This window comes from Mandrillus leucophaeus, unplaced genomic scaffold (assembly GCF_000951045.1).
Source record: "Mandrillus leucophaeus isolate KB7577 unplaced genomic scaffold, Mleu.le_1.0 Scaffold167, whole genome shotgun sequence".
Classification (NCBI taxonomy): Eukaryota; Metazoa; Chordata; class Mammalia; order Primates; family Cercopithecidae; genus Mandrillus; species Mandrillus leucophaeus.
In genome coordinates, this window is record NW_012101665.1 from 4,408,120 (window position 1) to 4,431,686 (window position 23,567).

The 23,567-nt window shown below is 36.6% G+C and overlaps 1 protein-coding gene across 1 annotated transcript in view; it reads right to left on the reverse strand.

Moving 5' to 3' along the window:
• The window catches only part of NCOA2 (nuclear receptor coactivator 2), a 326,661-nt gene that overhangs the window by 196,142 nt on the left and 106,952 nt on the right, over window positions 1–23,567 (reverse strand). The window contains exon 2 of the mRNA XM_011976501.1: window positions 15,723–15,779. The gene's annotated coding sequence lies outside the window, so the exon portion shown is untranslated. The remainder of the gene's footprint in view (window positions 1–15,722; window positions 15,780–23,567) is intronic.

The following is a 23,567-nucleotide window of genomic DNA, read 5'->3' on the forward strand; positions in this document are numbered from 1 at the left end:
AATGTGAGGCCGGTGTGAGCTTTGTGGAGAGCATGCCACACGAGAAAATGGGCATCTGCAGGGGAAGGCAGAGGGCTGGGAAGATATGATGTACACATCTGCATGCTGGCTATGGAAGCTTCTAATGCGAACTAAGCACTGGGAACCATCATTAAAATTTAGGGGAAAAAAAGCAGGGCATGGTGGTTCATGTCTGTAATCCCAGCACTTTGGGAGGCCAAGGTGGGTGGATCAGTTGAAGTCAGGAGTTCGAGACCAGCTTAGCCAACATGGTGAAATCCCGTCTCTACTAAAAATACAAAAATCAGCCAGCTGTGGTGGCACACACCTGTAGTCCCAGTTATTCGGGAGGTTAAGGCAGGAGAATCAACCTTGAACATGGGAGGCGGAGGCTATAGTGAGCTAAGATAGTGCCACTATATTCCAGCCTGGGTGACAGAGCAAGACCCTGTCTCAAAAATAAAAAATAAAAATAAAAAAACGAAAAAATACATTAAAAATTCCAGGTATGAAAGACTCTGTAGTTGCATTAACTTAAATCTCTCTTCCACTTAGGAAGCATTAGCAGCTAGTGATACAGAAATGATTATGCTGTGGCCTCTCGTAGATCAAGGGAAAAGGTGAATTAAGTGCAAGTGGCTAGGGAGCATTCCCAGAAAAGCCTCTAAACTAGGAAACTCATCACCCCCCACTTCTGTTTTCTTGGATAGTAGCAGCAAAAGTAAAGACACTCAACAGAATCAGAGGATTCCAGGAAGAGAAACGTAGCTTTCTCTTCCACGTATCCTGCCTGAACACCCGGCAGCAGTCCGTGGCCAAGGGTCAATGCTCAAGAGCTGCTCACAGTACCAGTTTTGAAAACACACTAAGCTTTAGAATTTCTGATCTTTACACCTGCAAAATGGAGATTCTACAACAAAGCCACTATTCATCAGAATACTCACGAGATGACAAGTTATGTTACCCCACTATCATCACCAAATGTGGTTATTATTTATTATTCAAAGCCCTCCTGAAATTGTATGATCATAATTTCCTATTTTAGCAAAATATAACATTCAAAATATAATTTTATCTTTCTCAATGACTTAAGATCTTACAGTCCTTAGGAATATCATTCTGAATATCTGATGTCAACACAAAATAATGAAACCTAAGGGGTGAGAGATAAGACTGAATGTCTACTAACCCTAACAAATTAGTGTGTACATATATATGCTGATTTCTAACTTCCTTTCATGAGATTCAATTTAACAGCAATATAAGAGATTAAAATGCTATTTATTTGAGCATCTCAATATGGGGTTCACGTTAATCCAAGTTCATTATATCCAACTAGATGTATTCAGATGGATTATAAAGATTAATAAAGATATATGATCATGCACATATCAAGGACTACAAAAACACTTGCCAACAAAAAGACTGTGCAGGCAACAGGATAGCCTATTATGAGTCCCATCTTTTCTACTAATTAATTACAAGAAATCAGCCAGGCCATAAGGCCACGCACAGTGGCTCATGCCTTTAATCCGAGCACTTTGGGAGGCTGAGACGGGTGGATTACTGGAGGTCAGGAGTTCAAGACCCGCCTGGTCAACATGGTGAAACCCTGTCTCTACTAAAAATGCAAAAAAATTAGCCAGGCATTGTGGGGCACGCTTGTAATCCCAGCTACTCCAGAGGCTGAGGCAGGAGAATCGCTTGAACCCGGAGGCAGAGGTTGCAGTGAGCCGAGATCGCACCATTGCACTCCAGCCTAGGTAAAAAGAGCGAAACTCTGCCTTTAAAAAAAAAACAAAAAGCAGCCAGGCTACTGGACTTGTTTCTTCCCAATCATAAAATTTTCCTGTCAAAAATTCCATGATTCGTTCAATATTGCTAATAAAAGTGTCAGCTGGATACTACTAGGGTTGGTGTAATATTAAACCCAAGTGACAGGACCCACATCTGATGTGCAATGACTCTCCAGAGTGACCTCAGTGTCCCCATTTTCTAAAATACTCATGTACTCACAGTGTGTGTGCATGTGTGCATACATATGAATGTCTGTTCACAAAAACTGAATTTTCATTTTAATAAACATCCAGAAGGCCACCCACAAGCAGGGCTAAACACTGAGAATAAAATGCAGTACAGACAGAGCTTGGCCCCAGGACTCTGGTTCATGCTGACTCAACTCAGGATCTACTAGTTTATCCTCTAGTGAACACATTCTGTAATTCAGTGCCAACACTGGTATCTTCCTTGGTTTATCCACAAAATTGAAGAGAGGCTTCCAATAGATATTCTTGGCAAAAAATAGAAAACGAATGGGGAATTTAAACTTTGCCATCGATAGGTGAGACTAGCTATTCTTAGGGACACTAGTTAAACTGTATCATTTTTTTTCCTTCACTCTCAAAGTGGAGATGTGTATTCGTAATGCCAAAATGATGCATTTAAAATGGTCACTGATGAGTTTTTAAGTTAAGTGCACGGTCACAACAGAGTTCTAGAAGCAATCTTTCAGACTGCTTTCAGTATTGAGTCCAGGCAACAAATACAATTTGCACAAGGTCTCACAACTACCACCTGGGAACAAGTGGGTGAACTACCGACTCACTGACTCTTATGCATGTTTGGTTCACTTACACCTTTTTCTGATGCAAGACGCAAAGATCAAAGAGCCCAGCCTTAACTTTTATTTGCTATGGTAACTGGTAGAATAATCAGTAAAGAGGTATCAAAAGTCTTCATGTTGCCTACCTACCATTATACAGTATTTTCTGATAATATGTCAAAATAATACAAGATGAGTATCCCTTACCCAAAATGCTAGAGACCAGAAGTGTTTCAGATTTCTGATTTTTTTCAGATTTTGGAATATTTGCATTGCACTTGCCAGTTGGCATTCCAAATCCAACAATCTGAAATCCTGTATGTTCCAGTGAGCACTTCCTTTTGAGTGTCATGTTGGTGCTCAAAAATTTTGGATTTTGGAGGATTTCAGATAGGGTATGCTCAACCTACATTTATTTGTCTAATTGAATGATTTTTCATTCCCTTTTCTCCAGGTTTACAATAATATATTTAGCAATAACAATGTTCAGAAGTATTCCTCTTGAATAAAAAAGCAACATTCCCCTCCATGTTGGAAACAGCCTTCTCTCCTCCTTACTAAATAACTGCCAAGAATGACAACACCCCTTGACAACAGCTAGGTGCACTAGAAATGGAATGAGAGAGGCTGAAGAACACAAATGATCATCTGCTGGGGTCTACAGGAAACATGATTCACCACTTTTATAACTCTTTTTATATTCTCATCCTCAGAATCTCTGGATGGTGCTTTCAAGTGAGAATTTATGTGAAGCCCTCCTTGGATGCAAATTTGAAAAATAAACGTCCTCCTCTTTCTCTTTCACTCCTATTCTCTCTCTAAAAGGAGGCCTGACAGGGTGAAAGTAGATGGGGGCAAGGAAGTAGTCACAAAGAAAACATGTATTAAAAGAAAATTAGTAGAAATACTCAGTGATTTTCAAGAGAGCAATGTCCCAGAAAATAAATTTTGTAGTTGTTGATCCTCACTTTCTGAAGGTCTTTAGCTCTCATGATACTCATTTGTTCCTAGAAAGCTGGAAAGGGAGGACTATTAATAGGGAGGGACCTTAACCCTCTCAGCCACCTTCTCGCATCCCCCTTTGTTACCAAACTGCCTATCAGATAACTTCAGATAATCTGTGGCTAACTTAATGATCATCCATTCTTAAGGGATGGTATATACATATGAGGGAGAACATGTGTGCATGTGTGCGTGTGTGTGTGTGTGTCTGTGTGTGTGGTGGGTGTGGAACACAATGTATATTACTGAAGGGGATTTCAACATATCATGAGATTGTTAGGAAAGAAGCCTTGCCTCTACCCTCTGGCAGCATAAATGAAGACTTTTAAGGCACAATATGGAGAGAGGAGAGAGGGGAGAGGGGAGAGGGGAGAGGGGAGAGGGAGAGAGAATTATCTCAACACAACAAAACCACATACTGGAAAAAGAACAGATGGCCCAGGGAGCAGGGAAGTAGAATCTATACAGGGAGAAAAGATTAGACTCAAGTTTGTATCAAGAATAAAGGACCCTCAAGGTAGGCTTTACATTATATGCTCAATAAAATCAGACCTGCTCTACACTTTCCATCTGATGTAGCTACAAATGACTACCTATAAAAAGGACACGGTCTTATAATATCCTTATATTCATGATAGCTTTTGAGAGCCTCATGCTTAACCATGTTTTATACTTCTTCAACTAGAGGTATTCTTCAAATAGAAAATATACCAGATACAATTTATCAGGTTCTAGTAAGAAAATTAAAAATCAACAAGAATTTACTTAGAGTCCTGTATATATCCAAGTGTTATCAGTTCCTATCATTTAGCAGATAAATTTACTGTCTAGCTGAACAAGGTTTAGAACACAGCATTCACCATTAAATGCCCACATACTTCAGCTGAGATTATAACCAAGAGTCATTTTCCTACCTTTTAGCACTTCAGTCCCATTAACCAAGATTCCCCTTATTTCTGTGTTTCATTTCTAACTACTCCTGTTGTGATGATCTAAAATAGATGGCAGGTTGTAGCCTTCATAGCAAGGTACGCACATGGCCAAGAACACTGAGGGACAGACAGCCATGGGCACAGTGCCCACTGCCCTTCCTGCACTGTATGCCTACTACATTATTGTACATTTGTTGATACACTGCTTTGTAATCCCATTCATGTAACTTAATGTTTGTCATTTCTCTTACTACACTGTAAGATGTGGGTAGGACTATATATATTGCTTCTGTATACCTAAAACATGCCTACTTTACTGCATGCACTATCATTGCTCAGAAATGAGTATAGACTAAATTGAAAAATGCTAGCGGCTGGATGGGGAATGAAAAACAAATCAGGGCTTTCATGTAATCAAGAAGTTCCATTTGTATCACTAGAGGAGGCTCTATGTCATACCAGAAAGAGATTTTTGGAAATATATAGTTTCAGGTTCAAATTCCAGAATTTGCATAAATACTTGCTGTTCATTTGAACTGGAGTTACTACGGGGAAATGACTCTTGGATTCCACAGCATTCTGCTGCCTTATAATGGTCTGGCCATGCCATCATTCCACAAAATGGTTTAGCAATTTGCTACAATATTTTTTTTTAAAGGAGAGTAATCTGTCCACATACGAAAGATTTTAGAGAAACATTTTCATTATTTAAGATGATTAATAAAAACTGTAAGTATCCAGTATAGGCTAATAGAGTTCTTTATAACTTAAAATAACCTACACATTTTTAAAAGACAATTTGCCTCCACATTTTTTCAAGATAAAAATTTAAACATATATATTTTGCCACGATTTTATATGTAATGGCTACATTTAAAAAGGATCAGAGAATAAGAAAAGACTGATAAGAATATATTGGCAACTGACTGTATATTATATTTACAGTCAATTTTCAATCCAATTGATATATCTCAGTGGTTCTCAACCAGAGGTGATCTGACCCCTAAGGCACATTTGGCAATATGTGGAGACCTAACAATATGACTTAATTCATCTCTCTGAACCTTACTGTTTTCAGCTACAAAATGGGGTAAGTTCTCTCTCCCAAGCTAGTAGTAAGAATTTGATGAAATAAAATGCATATTATGACTAGCAGAATGTAGGTATGCAAGAAAAGTTTCCTTCTTAAATTTGCACCTCTTTATATTCTAATGTATAAAAAATATTTCCAGGCTGGGTACAGTGGCTCATGCTTGTAATCTCAGTGCTTTGGGAGGCTGAGGTGGGAGGATCACTTGAGCCCAGGAGTTCAAGGTCAGCCTGGGCAACATAACAAGACCTCTCTCTACAAAAAAATAAAAAAATTAGCTGGGCATATTGGTACAACCCTGTAGTCGTAGATACTCAACAGACTTGAGGGAGGAGGATCACCTCTGCTCAGGAGTTCAAGGTTGCAGTGATGGTGCCACTGCACTCCAGTCTGGTGACAGAGCAAGAAAAAGAAAAAGGAAAAGGAGATATATATATATATATATTTCCATCTCTGTTTTAAAAAGATGTGGTCAAACCTTTGCTAGAAAGTAAATGAAACAAACTTTTCAAGAGACTTAACTGTGAGTTACAATATAAATACTCAAAGTTAAAATTTTAAAGGTGAATTTAACCAGTGATTTAAGAAACAGCATGAATTGCTCAAACACTAAAAACATATTTCACAGTATTAATTAAATTATAACTTTATTATATATGCTTAGAAACTGCTTTAAAAGACAAGAGAAAAAGAAAACAGCAGTTGTGAATAAAGTAAATTCTAGGTAGTAAGCAATTAAAATCTCTTTTTGTGTTCATGGTAAATACTGTTAATTATATCACAGATACTCATAAGCAACCAAAAACCCTGTGTACTGATTATAAAGAGCAGCTATAATTTCCCCTATATATATTTAAAACAAAACAAAACCTGGGGAAATCTGAGAGAAAGGATGGACTATTTTTTAAAACATTTTATAAAATATAAAGGCCATGTCTGTTAAGGTATGATAATCCGACATATAGTGAAAATGAAACAAAAACCGTCCAATATAAATTAAGGGTTTTTTGGCCAGGTGTGGTGGCTCATGCTTGTAAACCCAGCAGTTAGCGAGGCAGAAGTGGGCAGATCACTTGAGACCAGGAGTTAGAGACCAGCCTGGCCAACATGGTGAAATCCTGTCTCTACAAAAAAATACAAAAATTAGCTGGATGTCGTGGTATACACCTGTAATCTCAGCTAATGAGGACACTGAGGCAGGAGGATCAATCTAGCTTGGGAGGTCGAGGCTGCAGTGAGCTGTGATTGTACCACTGCACTCCAGCCTGGGTGAAAGAGTAAGATCCTGTCTCAAAAATATATATATCAATTAATTAATTAAGTTTTTAAAAGTAATTGAAAGGATTTGCTAGTCACTCTTAGAATGTAGTATTTTCTCTTTTTAAAAATTTTTTTTCACTGCTGGAACAAAAGAATGTACTCTTTTCTAAATAAAAGTTGAAATTTGCTTTTGAATTGAAAATGTTCTTCACTTTGCGTAAAAAGGTCCTATATAGGCTTCTGATTATGGGAATTCTAAATTACTTTTTAAGAATTATTTTATTGAGTAAAACTTGTGAAGTTCTTTATAAACAGAGGAATCAAAGAGAGTGGGGCTGGGCCCCCTTTTCTGTCTTTCAAAACAAAATAACCATGTTAATAGAAAAGCTAAACACACATCCTGTTGAAAGCATTATCTGTGTAACTTCATTTGAAGCCAACAAACAGCATAATGTCATTTCTGTGACCTGCATTTTCTTTTATTAATTAATGGAAGATTATCATGTCTGATATAATAGGCAATTTATTGACTTCTTGGACTTTAGTAGCTAGTACACAATGATATGAGCCTGCAGACCCTCACTGTAGAGAAAATGGCATACACAGCATTAAGCCTTGTCATAGCCTTACCTATAATGACAAAGTCAGCTTGAAACTTTATTTTGAAAATTACTAGTTAATTTTTTTTGGCTTTCTTGGTCTTTCGCTTGTTTGTTTTAAGAGAACCAAGTTTCACAAGCCAAAAACTGCAAATGCCAGATTGGGTTGGATTTCCAATTTGGCCTCTAACTGGCTAATGAAATTAGGTGCAAATCACTGCACAAGTCATTTAACTTCTCAGTGCCTTTTTCTTCCCATCTTTAAAATAGGATCATAATAGCAGCTACATCATAGGTTTGAGGATTATGTGAATTACTATGAGAAAGTCTTAGAACACTACTTGGTACATGACAAGCACAATAGGCATGCTAGCTATTCTAAATGATCTTTCAGTTCCAAGAATTTTTTATTCACTATGATGTGAAAGAGGGCTATTTTTTTTTTTTTTTTTTTTTTAAAAATATGGAGGAAATAGGCCAGTGTGTGGCTCATGCCTGTAATCGCAGGGCACTTTGGGAGGCCGAGGCGGGCGGATCCCCTGAGGTCAGGAATTCAAGACCAGTCTGGCCAACACGGCGAAACCCATCTCTACTGAAAATACAAAAAAAAAATTAGCTGGTATGGTGCTGCACACCTGTAGTCACAGCTACTCAGGGAGGCTGAGGCAGGAGAATCGCTTGAACCCAGAAGACAGAGGTTGCAGCGAGCAGAGATTGCACCACTGCACTCCAGTCTGGGCAACAGAGCAAAACCCTGTCTCACAAAAAAAAAAAAAAGAGGAGGAGGAAATAAATTAGAATATTGGAAATAGATAAACACAGGGCACACACATTATGGTTTAAAGCAATATGCTCTTGCATTTAGGATATGTTAAAAATACATTTAAAAGATAACAGCAATATTTTACAAAAGGCTATCATTTCCTATTTCCAAAAGACACTTTAAAGAGGAAGTTTGAACCAGACTTTGATATGTAATATGTTAGTGCACAAGTGCAAATAGTTTATGTGTCAGACAATAAAGATTTTATGAAATTTTGTGAACATTTTGAAGCAGCAGCAACAATTAAACACCTAACCTCTGTATTAGAGAAAAAATTTAACTGTCCCAAAGTATCTAGTTACAAAAAAAATCTAAATTCTACTCGGTTAACAAAACAAAATCTGCTGTTGTATACTAATAAGATTCATCAAACCAAACTAATTTGTCCAACAGATGTTTAAGTCAAAGAATTGTACATTTCTATTCTATTCAAATATAATAGCGTAAGTAATCATGATACAGTCTTCAAAACACATGAGTTCAAAACTATCTTCTATTTTTATACTCTGTCTTATAACCCAGGAAACAGAAGTGTTTTCTGGACTGTAATAAAACCGCCACTTAAAAGGAAGAATTAGTAATCTAGATCAAATAGCCTTTTTAATGACAAAGAACTGAAAAGCTGAGAGATCAACTGTTTTCATTGGCCACTACTCTCTATACTCTAGAATAAGCCACCAATTTAATAATTATGACACAGCTGTTCCTTTTAAAGATAGTCTTTTATAGTCTAGGTAGAGATTTTTAGAAGTCTCAGTACTCAAATACAACATTGGTAGGTGTCTTAAAAGTTTCCCCATTCATCCTTCCACTGAAACTCTGGCCGATCATATGCTTGCTCTCCCAGTTCTTTTCACTTCTCAGGGAAACATGATAAAACCGTGCTAGGGTTTTGTCATACTGATAGTTAACAAATTTCCAGACCATTAGGTTGACACTAATGTGTGACTTCTGCTTGTGAAATTTATGTAACTGGCACCAAAAAGGCCAAAACTGTTGGTTTAAAAAAAGGAAGTCCTTAATTCTACTTTCTAAAAAGTAGTGAAAACAAACAATTCTATACATAATAGCACCACAAAAGCAACCTTGCATGGAAGCAGGCAGTTAAGAGATCCTCCAAAATTGGACTACATTGATTTAAACTGCTGACTCCCTACTTGGCCGTTATTAAGTGCTACGTACATCTTTTTTTTTTTTTTTTTTTTAAGAGACTGGATCTTGCTGTGTTGCCCAAGCTGGGGTGCAGTAGCTATTCACAGGTAATCAGGACACGCTACAGCCTCCAACTCCTGGGCTCAAGCAATCCTCCTGCTTCAAGGCTCCTGAGTAGCTGGGATTACAGCACATGCCACTGTGCTCAGCTAAATGCTAGCCTACACATACTTCTTACTCTCTCTTTACTCTTTGTAGATGAGAAGGCAAAATGTAACGGTGCCTAGGCCAAAAAACACATTTCCATTGATTATAGACATCCATGAATCATTCATGAAATAGCAAACAAGGCTTAGACAACCTAATGCATGGAATTAAGATAAAAACCACAATTTGCAAAGCTTACTGTTAATTTCTCTGGTTTTCTCCCATTATACTGAGTCTCAAGCTAGCAATACCAGTCAAAATAAATAGAAATACCTATATCCTAATGCTAAAGAACCACAGTAAAATAGAAAAAACTTAATTGCATGGACATGGATTTTATAAATAAATGCTTAATTTAGACCCTTGTATCTAGATGTTATAAATGGTTCAAAATAACATATATGAATTTCAGCTTCAAAAAAAACAACAACAACAATAAGGTGTTTAATGGAAAGAGCCTGATTTTACTTGCTATTTTATATTTAAGGGGATTCTGGCAAAGTTAGCTGACTCAAATTCAGCACCTGCCTAGAAAATAACACACATCTGGCATTTGCCTTCCAAAGTGAAAGTGAACAGCCTAGCTAAAAATCCTAACTGACCCAAATCTAATGTGAAGTATTTCAAGTGTTACTGTGGTGGCATTTATGTGAAATTCTACTTGTCACAGACCTTCTCCCTGAAGCTAACAACTCTACCATCCAGATAAGTGGAATATACAAGTTTGAATTGAACTCTAAGGACCAACAACAAAAACAACAAACAGAATATACATTTTATTAACAATCTATTAAACCACTTATTCCACTCCTATGCATAAATCTCTCCTGCTTTCCAGTACAGAAAGCATAGCTGAGAAATCATGGCCCACCCTAACTTTCTCAGAATATTCTGACACCAGTCCTACCTCTTCAAAACATGCTAACTCAAAAGATTTACACAAGATATAGACTGGCAATACTTTTCATTTTAATTACTTTCAAAGAATACCAGCTATGCCAACAGAGGTCACACTTAGAAATTTTCAATTTAAAAAAAGTTGCTCTCACAGTAAAGTGGCTCTAAGCTAAAACTCAATTCTCTTATACTCCAAGAAACAACATCTTTGTGCATTTTGAAAAAAAAAATTACTGTCTATAATTCTAAATATATGATTTCTAATATCATTCTACTTGTCTGTCCACATGAAGACAGCAACGCCACCATGCAGAATGAAGATTGCCTGGACTGTGATTCGTTCAACATCACCAAGCAAGACACACCTACCTCAAGAGGTGTGTGCCTTCCTAAGAGCACACTCTGAAAGCTCTGTTAACTGTATATAATAAATAAAATATTCACTAATGACAGCATTTTGTTGTTGTTGCTATTGCCTTAACCTCTATTCACATGGACAGATTAAGACTTTGAATAGGGAGATATATAATTCAGAAATCAGTGCCCTGTTTTTTGTTTGTTTTTGAGAGGGAGTCTTGCTCTGTCGCCAGGATGAAGTGCAGTGGCCAGGCTGTAGGGTGGTGGCGTGATCTCGGCTCACTGCAACCTCCACCTCCTGGGTTCAAGTGATTCTCCTGCCTCAGCCTCCCAAGTAGCTGGGACTACAGGCATGTGCCACCACGCCCAGCTAATTTTTGTATTTTTAGTAGATACAGGGTTTCACCATGTTGTTCAGGATGGTCCTGATCTCTTGACCTCGTGATCTGCCGCCTCGGCCTCCCAAAGAGCTGGGATTACAGGCATGAGACACCGCACCGGGCCCTGAGACAGGAGAATTGCCTGAACCCAGGAGGTGGAGGCTGCAGTGAGCTGTGATCTTGCCACTGCACTCCAGCCTGGGCAACAGAGAGAGACTCCGTCTCAGAAAACAGAATGAGAAAACCTAAACGCAATGTAAAAACATCGAACAAGGAAACATGGAGTTAAACCTGCATAGACAGATAATCCTTTTCCAATTTAATAATTTTTGGTAACCATTCTTTGTATTTCCTATAGCACTTAGCATAGGCTAGGGATGGCCTAAGGGTAAAAGGAAGTCAGGAAGAGAGAAAAGAGAGCTAATGGTGCTGAATGAATTTAGTTTAGCAAGGAAAACTAAGCTAATTGGTTCACACTAATGTATGCACAGAAAAGGAAGAAAACAAGAAGAAAAGAGTAAACTGGCCTGTCAGACAAACAGTTTCTAACTGCTGGCTTTGTGTCAACAACACCCAAGAGAAGTTCATTTCAACGTGAGCCTACACCATCCTGAGTTCAGTAGTCCGTTCTGTGTATTAAGTGCAGAGGAATCTGCCCTGTGAGACCAGGATTGTGATTCTACTCTGAATAGTTAAATGACTGAGGGCATTTTGTTAACTGTTAATTTTTTTTTTTTTTAATTTTACAGATCAGTGCCTACCATGCTGACTTTTGCAGAAAATACCACAAAAATAGTGATATAAATAAATATGGGCAGATTTTGTCTAAAACAAAAGATAGATATTTCAGTATTCTCAATTTTAGTTTAGATTAATACTGATTTTCCGCAGATAGTGCCCAAAGCCTGATATCGGTACCTCAAATCAAAGTGCCCATCTTCATAGATATATATACATCCAGTTAAAGCAGACATCTAATCACAAATCTTCTCACATCTATGAACAAAGGAGGGATTAAAAACTCCAACAAATACTCATTTGAAATGTATTTCAACCATGTCATATCCAATATGGTCAAAGTTTCTCTTGGGCCTTGATATGCTTAATTTTTAGTATATAGCACTTAGTACACAACAACAAAGTAAACTGGCACTACATGAAGTATATATTGTGTTTCATTGTACAGTGGAGAACTTCTCCCTCATGTTGGTATTTAAGAGTTGGGCTGTACTTAGCATGTGTGAACAATTCACCAACCCATCCTCACCCTATCCACCCATCCCAAATCTTCCAACAGAGAAAACTTATAAATAAATCCAAGGTCTATATAAATCCACAATGAGTTCAACCTTCCCTAGTGGAAGGAAAATTACATTTCAAAGCTATATTGCCAAATGGATTTATATAACTCTTGCTCCTGTTGTGATTATCAATGCCAAGTAAATTTTATTGGCTAACTTTAAAAATACTTAAAATGTGAGACTAGAATGGAAATACTGACCTAGCTGTACATTAAAAATCATAGTTCAGTCTGTTCAGTAAGTTTTGTCTTTTTAACTCAAACTACAGAATTCCATTTTTCATATACGCAAATCTGGAATTTGCATTTATACTCATAGATACAACTCTTTTGGAAAGTCTAAGGAAGTATATACATAATTGTGTTTTCAAATCAGTATCTAAATATGTGTATTCAACAAAGTTGTCCTTCAGAACACTTTGTCCACTTCATAAATTTAAGACTCAAAATACAAAAACTGTATTTTTACATAGTATGTTCCACTCAGCTTTGAAAATAAACTAAGTAAGAGAAGCTAAAGTTCTATCTGAACCAACTCCTGATATACTGTAAGGCTATACTAAACTTCATTTCTTCAATAGTTAAGGTATTTTTCTCAGAGATACAAATTATCAAACCTTTCAAGATAAAGGTTCTACGTAATTCTACAGTCACTATATTTCAAACAATCTATTCTTTGCAAGAAAAGTGATTTATCCAATGAACCACAGATGCCACTTACAATCTAAAATTTCTAATACTGCATAGGAGAAAGAATGCTGATTCATACTAACAGCACATCATGTTTACAACAGAAAAAGGAATGCGAATAGCTGTCCCCCATGCCCCTACCCATAATTTGTGAGTATAAAATCAAAGTCTCAGAGTGGAACTTAAACAGTTTAGGTAGTCATTATATTTCAAATGAGTCAACATGTTTTAGTCTGGAATAAGAGTTACAAGTTAAGGTCTCCTAATGAAATATAAGTGAAATAATCTTTGGTTTTTAAATTAATTTTGAAGTCTTCAAATATGAACATGATTATTTTCATGTACTACAATTATTGTCACAAATATTCTTGTACTCGGGGGTATGTAGGCAGAAAATGGAGCTCAGTGGTTAAGGTCAAGGTCTTTGGAGTGGCAAACTGCCTCCAACTTGATATGACCTTGGAAAAGTCATTTAACCTCTCTGAGCTTCAACTTCCTTATCTGTTATTTTGAAGACAACCAAAAGGCACTTACATAATGCCTAGCATACGGTAAAAGAGCGATAAATAATAGTTGTTACTAGTATTATCAGTGGAATCTCTGCAAATTGCACTTGTAAAATAGATGTGAATCAGAAACAGCTGTATAGTTCCTAAAATTTTACTTTCAATAGTTCTTAAAGGTCGGACTTAATTCCTTCTATAAATGAAAAATTGTGATGGCAGGAGAGGCAAATGTCTGAAAAAGGTAAGAAAGAACAAAAAAACAAAACGAGACAAGAACCCAATAACAACTGACATCTTGAAACACAAAGAAAACTGTCACGGCACAAGGGAATGAATTAAGTAGTCCACTTATAAAATTATGCCTACCACTACCTTTGATAATGAGTTCAAACACATCAATATATAGGGCAGGAAAACGACCAAAACATTTCCCCAATCTAGAAACAAAAAACGAAGTAAGTTACATTTTGTATTGAGTGGCAGGTAGTGGGAAAATATTAATTTATTTGGTTTGCAGAGCTATAAACTGGACAACTTTCAAATCTACTTTGCTCTCTATAAATATACCACAGAACACATCTAATATGTTAATATGATCCAGTATGGAGACAAGAAGCTGCCACGCTTCCTTCGGGTTTGTTCTTTACTTGACTGTAAGTACCTTCTGGGACAGTGACAAAGTAAATGTGGAATTGGAAGAGTTATTTTCTTAATTCTACCCTGATTAAGCATATTTGGATATATAAAGTATCTAATACAGCTAATTTTTCATAACATTTAAGAGCTATATACCTTAAGTTCACGGTATAAATTAATGTCATATCTAGAAATAAGCTTAAGAGTCTGGGCGTGGTGGCTCACGCCTATAATCCAAGCACTTTGGGAGGCTGAGGCAGGCAGATCACTTGAGGTCAGGCGCTCAAGACCAGCCTGGCCAACATGGTGAAACCCCGTCTCTATTAAAAATACAAAAACAATTAGTGGTGCATAGTGGTGGGCACCTGTAATCCCAGCTACTCATGAGACTGAGGCAGGAGAATCGCTTGAACCCACGAGGCGGAGGTTGCAGTGAGCCAAGATTGCACCACTGCACTCCAGCCTGGGTGAAAGAGCGAGATTCCATCTCAAAAAGAAAAAACGAAATAAGCTTAAGAAGCTATTTCTATTTGTATTTACAAAGTTCAATGTCTCTGAATATGAATATATTCTTAATGTTTATTACCCAATAATTACTTTAACAAATGTTTATTTAGTCTTTACTATATACCAGGCACCATCCTAAGGGTTAGGGATGCCGTTTTGAACAAGATAGAAATGGTCCTGATGTTCACAAAGCTAGTAGGGAAAGTTGTAAAGAATAAATAAAAATATATCACATGATCATAAATATTATGATAAAAATCAATTACAGCTGTGTGATATGGAGTGCTTGAGAAGCTATTTTACACAGGTTGGACAAGAAAGTTTGGCTCATTGCATTTTATAATATCTACCCCTGTAAGTGAGATTTGCTGCTAAAATCTGTAGTAACTTTCCTTTTCTCCTCTTCTATGCTAGTTTGCTAAGAAATGAGAAATACTACCACTCAAATTTTTACACATAAAAATAAATATAAACATTATGTCAAGCTATGAAATTAGAATAAATTATAATCAACTCATTCAATAGGTATAATGTAAACTCATCCCAAATAGATATAGTAACCACTGATAAACAGATACGAGCACTTTACCTTTAAATGTTATTTCCAATACATTTGTAAGGAACTTTCATAATAAAAATGAAATACAGACAAACATACAGTTTATTGTTTTTATTTATAATCATCTTATTTACATATTACTGTCCTAAACTACATATAGAATTTAAACATATTTTAATTAAATATCAAAATATCCAATATGAAGAATTCAACGTTAACTCACCTGTGCCTGTAAACAGTGCAGAAGATCTATAAGTGTGTAGCCAAATCCAAGAGAAATCTGTAATATAAACAAACAAATAAACATGAATAAAATCTGCAGAATCCTGTTGGATTCCTTAGAGCAGATGTGATTTTTATAACTGATTTTCAAGTAATACTTGTTAATTGCCATCAATACACAAGTAATATTCATTAATAACATCTCTTATTAAATTGCAAGGTAAATCAAGAAGTAGACTTGCTGCATTACTTTTATTTGTACAAGATAATGTAAAATATATAAGGCTACATTTCATTGTGAATTATGAAGTGCCTACAACTTCTCAGTTGCCAGCCTTATACTTTACCTGCTTGTCTAACAACCAGCCTTCCCTATGAGACAAAAAGCTGAGTAAAAGCAGGAGGCCCTAGTGACCTACTCCCACGCTGCATTCCTAGGGCCATGCCCAGCACACTGTAACAGGCAGAAAATGTGTGCTGAATAAATAAATAAAGTTCACATATTAATCTTAATTTACCATGATTTACAGTTTACCTATATGGAACCAAAAGGCCTGAATGACTAAATAATTTGTTATCTCAAGAAGTATCTTTTTTTTTCCCCTTCAGAGACAAAAGTTTTGTTCTGTCACCCAGGCTGGAATGCAGTGGCACTATCACAGCTCACTGCAACCTCAAACTCCTGGGATCAAGTGATCCTCCCGCCCCGACCTCCCAAGTAGCTAGGACTACAGGCATATGCCACCACACCCAGCTAAATTTTTATTTTTTGTAGTGGTAGGGTCTTGCTAAGTTGCCTGGGCTGGTCTCGAACTCCCAGCCTCAAGTGACCTTCCTGCGTTGGCCTCTCAAAATGCCAGGATTACAGGCGTGAACCACCATGCCCAGGCAAGGAAAGCCTTTTTGGGCAGTAAAAATCATGTTATAATAACCAAGATAATTTGCAAGAGAAAAGAGGAAAAAGAAAAGGAAGAACTGAATATTTTCAATAATGAGGGCAACTGTTTGCAAAGTTTCTTCAGAGTCTGTGTCTTTGCGAACAAAGTGCTTCACTGTAAACGAGCCTGCAGCTTTTCGTCTGATTCTTCCACTGCACCAATTAAGCTTGTTCCCAAGAAACAAAATGAGGAATATGAAAACAAGGGTATGTGCTTAAGGCATTTTATGTATATTAATATTTACTGCTTTTGTGTATTTTATGGACTCAAGACAAGTGGCTTGATTGCTACTGGTAATGATACTGAAAATATCTCTTTTTAAGAATAATTTTTAAAAAAACATTAAACACTACTAGATTTAATCAGCTCCAAGGAATGTTTTTACAGCTAAGCTACTAGATTTTTCTTCCTTCAGATGACATCCATCAGTAAGAATTTACAATTTGGATTATCAAAACTTAAAGCACTACTAATTCCTTTAAGAGCCCTTTACTCATTAAAACAGTAAATAGAATCCAATAGCACAAACAAGTTAACATCAGTTTAATATCAAAATTACTATTTTTCTTGGACACTAGAAACATCTGATTTCATAATCTAAGAGGTCTACAGGGGAGAGAAACAGAAAAAGATGGCATTTTGATTTTTACCAAGACCTGGCCAGTCTTGAGCTCATCATATATAATGAAATGCAGCTAGTGTATTAGTCAGAGATACTTCATGAAAAACAAACAAAAAGAATCTATATGCAAATAAGAAGTTATCACAGTAAATAAACTGAATGGATTCTACTCATGTGGCAGTCAGTGAATAGTGTGCAATAAACTTATGTAATAGGAGTCATCAATTCTTTCTAGCACTATTGGGATAAATGCATTCATTACGCTGGCCTACTTAAGCCCATTATAATTCTATACCAACAACTAATTTACTCAAGGACATCATATTATGCAACAATCATGAGCTGAAACTTGTGATATTAGTAGGAATGAGATTAAATGATTACTGTTGGCTCTATACTATTCAGTAAACTTTTATTAATAAGCTACTATAACATGACGCAAAAGTGTCAATGCACCCATGCTAAAGAAAGATGTTGGCCAGGTGCAGTGGCTCACACGTGTAATCCCAGCACTTTGGGAGGCTGAGGCGGGAGGATCATGAGGTCAGGAGATCGAGACCATCCTGGCTAACACGGTGAAACTCTGTCTCTACTAAAATACTAAAAAATTAGCCAGGCGTGGTGGCGGGCACCTGTAGTCCCAGCTACTCGGGAGGCTGAGGCAGGAGAATGGCGTGAACCCGGGAGGTGGAGCTTGCAGTGAGCCAAGATCGCGCCACTGCACTCCACCCTGGGCGACAGAGCAAGACTCCATCTCAACAAAAAAAAAAAAAAGAAAAAGAAAAGAAAAAGAAAAAAAAAGAAAGATGTTTAGGAGATACAAAGATACTAAAATTTCCAAACATCCAGATACCTTGTTGTAACATTTTAAACAAAAGGAATAAAATACTTCCATAAAAACAGAATTACAAACTATTTTGTAAGTTACTAAGAGAAACTAGTTGTCATTTAAAGCAAAAATGCAGGTAATAAAAGCTCTGTTATAAAGAAGCATCTTGTTACTGGTCTGTCCTGAGAGTTTTCACAAAGCCCCTCTAAGCATGTGTTTCAAGGGAAGGAGTAGGGGTAATTTGGGGGATATCTGCAAAATAATTATCTGATAAAGGACACATACCTAGAATATATTACATAAGGAGTTACATTATTTGATAAAAGGCATGCATCTAGAATATATAAAGATCTCTTAGAACTTAATAATAGGACAAATAATTCAATTATTTTTAAATGGGCAAAATATTTTGTAACTAACCATGAGACATACAATAAGGAAAAGTACATGAAAAAATACTCAACATCATTAGTTATTAGGAAAATGGAAATTGAAACCACAATGAAATATTCTACACAACCAGTAAAATTATCCAAAGTGTTGACAAGGATATGAAGAAATCAGAACCCCTTTAAATCCACTGCTGGGAGAAAATGCAATAGTACAGCCATTTGGGAACAAAGTTTGGAAGTTTCTCACTACACAATGCAATTTTATCCCTGATGTTTTCATTTCTTTTGGGGAAGAGATGTCCATACAAAGAGCTGAATGGAAATGTTCACAGCAGTTATTGTCCACAATAGCCAAAAATTGGAAAGAATACAAATCTTTATCAAGGGATTTTCTTAAATGCAGTACATCCATACAATGGAATACCACTCAACAAAGGGGAATGAATTATCAATATGTGAACAACACAAATGAACCTCAAAAACATTATGCTAAATGAAAGGAGACTAACACAAATACAACATCTACTGTATTGTATGATTCCATTGATTTGAAATTTCTAGAAAAAGTAAAGCTATAAAGACAGAAAGCAGGTTGACAGTTTCCAGTGTCAGGATATGGAAATGGAAACTGACTAAAAATGGACACAAGATAACTCTGTGGGGTGATAAAATTGTTCTAAAACTGAACTGTGTTCTAAAGAAAGATGAATAACAGACACAAGATATATACGACTGTAAAAATGTACTGAAACTCCTGCTTTAGTACACTTAAAATGGGTGCATTTTATGGTCTGCAAATTATACCTCAATTTTTAAAAAGCAAAAAGAAATTTAATGTTAAAAAATATTTTAGTGATTTTTCACAAATGCACCAGTGTATCCTTGCTCTTTCTTGTGTGATAGCTACAGTTTCCACGTGAGTAGGAGATCTAAGGGTAAAGGTAGTTCTAGCTGCATATGGTGGTGTGAACACCTGCCAAGTAGAGCATCAACTAGCAGGTGGAGTAACACCTCACTAGTCTGAGTCAAAAAATGAAGTCAGAACTGAATCTACACCACACATAAAAAGACAGCTGGCAGCATTAGAGCCGTGTAGGTTGATAGTAGGGCGTGGGGGAGAACTGGAGAAGATATGCTCAATATTTCATTTTATTTATTTTTTAAATGAATGGGTAGAAACAGACCCAGAGGAAGCAATGTAAACTGGGAAGAAAATGAAATGACAGCTGTAATACTGGCTAAAAGAACATTTTAATTTATAACTACTATAATAAGAGATGTGCCATACTTTTTTTGGCTTAACAACAATGTAACAATAGCATGAATAGCATTTATTGAATGCTTATTCTGTGAGAGCACTAAGTGGAGAACTTTATGTGTGTTACCTAATTTAATCTTCATAACAATCCTATGAGGGTAGGCCCTGCTACTATCATGTCCACGTTATAGATACAGAAACCTAACTGGAGAGTAAAGAACTCTGTCTAAAGCCAGAGAGCTGATGCACTAGTAAAAGTTTGGGTTCTAACCCACAAGAGTCTGACTCTGGAGTTTATACACGATCTTACCCACTAGGCTGTTACAGAAGGTCACTGTTTTGATAATGCTATTTTTGCCAACTTTATTTGAAAAAGCAAATGGCAGAAATGTAACCAACCTGAAAACTGCCTTCTTGAGGTTTCTGGTATAGTACTAACAAGACCAGCAAAGGGTATTCCCTACATCCTGCACCTTTGGCAGACACTGTTAATAAATCTTGGCATTATTATTTTCTCAGCCCAAATGCAGGCCTCACAATGTTCTCAAAGTTGCTAACAATCAAAGGATAATAGAGCTAGTATGTAAACAAAGATATGTCTGTCGCAGGGCATGGTGGCTCACGGCTGTATTTCCAACCCCTTGGGAGGCTTGGGCAGGCATACCACTTGAGTCCAGGAGTTCGAATCCAGCCTGGGGCAACAAGGTGAAACCCTATCTCCAAAAAATACAAAAAAATTAGCTGGGCATGGTGGCGCACAGCTATAGTCTCAGATACTCATGAGGCTGGGATGGGAGGATCACCTGAGGCTATGGATGTCAAGGCTGCAGTGAGTCGTGATCGCGCCACTGCATTCCAGCCTAGGTGACAGAGCGAGCCCTTTCTCAAAAAAAAAGAAAAGAAAAGAAAAGAAAAGAAAGGTATGTTTGTCAACCCAAAACAACCAAGTCTTTTTTATGGACAACTGAAAACATGGAACAGGCTGTTGTAAAGAGATGACTAAACAAAAGGGCAGCCCGACAACTATCACACTTCATGTTTCGGGACAGCCAGCACCACCCTAATCAAGCCAGCCAGACAGATTGGCAGGAAAAAAGAGAATGCACGGGGAACAGAAGAAAAAGCTAAGGAAGGACTGCTCAAATTACTTAAGATTTTTCAATAGTTCCAGTCAAGACATGTGAATATATACCCATAGTGTACACCCATAATGTATGATTAATACAAAATTTATTTTTCCCTTTTGCTTAAAAGCACAAACTCTCAAACATAAAAAACACCTTTAAGTCACGTTTCATAGCATATAATCCCAAGAAGAAACAGTCATACTTTCAAGACTTACCTTTGAAAACTATTTCAGATTATTGAACATGATATTATTATACAAATATATTACATATATTTGTGATGCAAACGTGTCCTAATATATAGCCTTCATATGAATTTTAATAAAATAGTAAAATTCCAAAGTTGCACGCAGAAGACTTAATAATATAAAGAATGAGGACTAGACATGCAAAGTAAAATTGTTCCCCAATAAGTTTGATGGTGCTAAAAATAAGCATCTAGACCTCAGAAGAATAATTTATAAATGAACTGATTAACTTCTATATATACTGCAGACAAGCTCATGATTTCTTTCTCTGTTTAAAAGACTATACCTCCACTGCAGACAATAACTCTTAACTAATGAAATGTTTAAAGGTAATTTTCATTTTCCAAAGTCCTCTGTAAGGTCAACAGTATCACGGCAAAACTCCCTTAAAATAACATTTAGCCCTGATAACTTATGGGTAAACATTAACTAACCTCCTAATTATTCTTTCCAACTATTCATTTTGCCTATTAAGGTATAGAAATTAATACAGAGAAATTTTTAGGTTAATAAAACCAGTGCTTAAAGTTAACTGAAAGTCAGTCATAAGATGTTCTTTTGTTATTTTAACTCAGTTTAATAAAAAGCTTCAGAAAGTACAATTAGTCATAAGTTAAACAAGTAGAGATTTAGATATACAATTGAATAAATTTTCATCCTTACTAAATGTAAAAAACTTCATAGGCCATAATTGTAACAGATATATAGAAAAAATATATCAGTTTAAAAATTCTTAAGCTACAGTTACATACACATCCACAATTTACATGTATGACACAGTGAAAAATAATATATCCATCACACTCATGGATCTCATTATGCCCATTCCTTTCCATCTTGTCTCTTGCCTACCATGGTCAGAGGCAATAAAACTATTAAAAAAACAGCAATTCTCTAAAGACTAGTATTCTTGCCCAGAGATAGACCTAAAAAACCAATTAATCTTATATCTGTAGTTGAAAGAATGGTTAAGATTTCTTTGGCAGAAAATATAAAGAAAGGAGGGTGGCAGACTGGAACTAAGTCTTGAGGAATTTCTACAGGTAAAAACTATGTAGAAAAGGAATTGACCAAGGAAAATGAGAAGAAATTACCTAAAAGACAAGAGGAAGACCAGCAAAGACAAGTACTATAAAATTCCAGAGGAGATAATTCCAAGGAGAGGGTGGTCAACATTGTTCAATGACACTGGGAATTAAGATTTCTACTTGATGTGGCAACCAGAAATTACTGGTGTCCTTTATAAGGACACTTTCAATGGAGAGATAAAGATATAAATCAATCTAGAGAAGGCTGAAGTGTTGACATGTGAAAAGGAAATAAGGACTTGGATACAGCATGTACAAATGATTGCTGTCATTACCTTATACTAAAACTTATCTTCTCCTCTAGACGGTGAGCTGTTTGAGGGCAAGGATGAGGTTGCATCCATCTTTGGATAAGACAATAACCTGCTGCTGGACTACTAATTTTTAAACAACTGCAGAAGTCCTAGGGCTTTTATTAGGGTGCTTTGCCAAAAAACTGACAACAGTCTTTAACAGAATTACAAGGGGAAAAAAAGATAAGTTCTTGGGCAGAAATTAATCTTTCTTAAACAGAGGTAAAAGGCTCAGGGATAGTTCCCCACCAAGACAGGAGCATGCCACCCTAACAACCGATCCACTCCCACCTCAAATAAAAAGGCCCCAACACACCATAAGTAGAATTTTTATTGTTTTTCTGCCAATAGTGTGGATAATTTTTAGATTATAAACTCCCCTCAGAAATTCATCTTCTCCTTAGCTTGTTTCCCCTAATTACTGTTGCAATGACCACTCTGACACAACTGAGCCTAGAATCCTTCCTTTTATATCCCTTGGGTACAATACAGGCGAGCCTATAAAACACTTCAAGACTCTGTATAATATACAGTCATGCAATACATAACAACATTTGTCAATGACACACTGCATATCCCATGGTGGTCCTGTAATATTATATCATATTTTTACTGCACCTTCTTTATATTTAGACATGTTTACAGACACAAATATTTCCCATTGTGTTACAACTGCCCACGGTATTCAGTATAGTAACATGCTACACAGGTTTGTAGCCTAGAAACAATGGGTTTCATCAGATAGCCTAGATATGTAGCAGGCTAGACCATCTAGGTTTGTGTGAGTATACTCTTGCCGAATTATGCAATACTCAGAATGCATTTAGGTGATGCATGACTATATGCATAATTTTTTTTTTTTTTTTTTAAGACGAGTCTCGCACTGTCACCCAGGCTGGAGTGCAGTGACATGACTTCAGCTCACTGCTACCTCCGCCTCCCAGGTTCAAGCAATTCTCTGCTTCAGCCTTCTGAGTGGCTGGGATTACAGGCGCCCGCCACCACGCCTGGCTAATTTTTTTGTTGGTTTTTTTTTTTTTTTTTTTTTTTT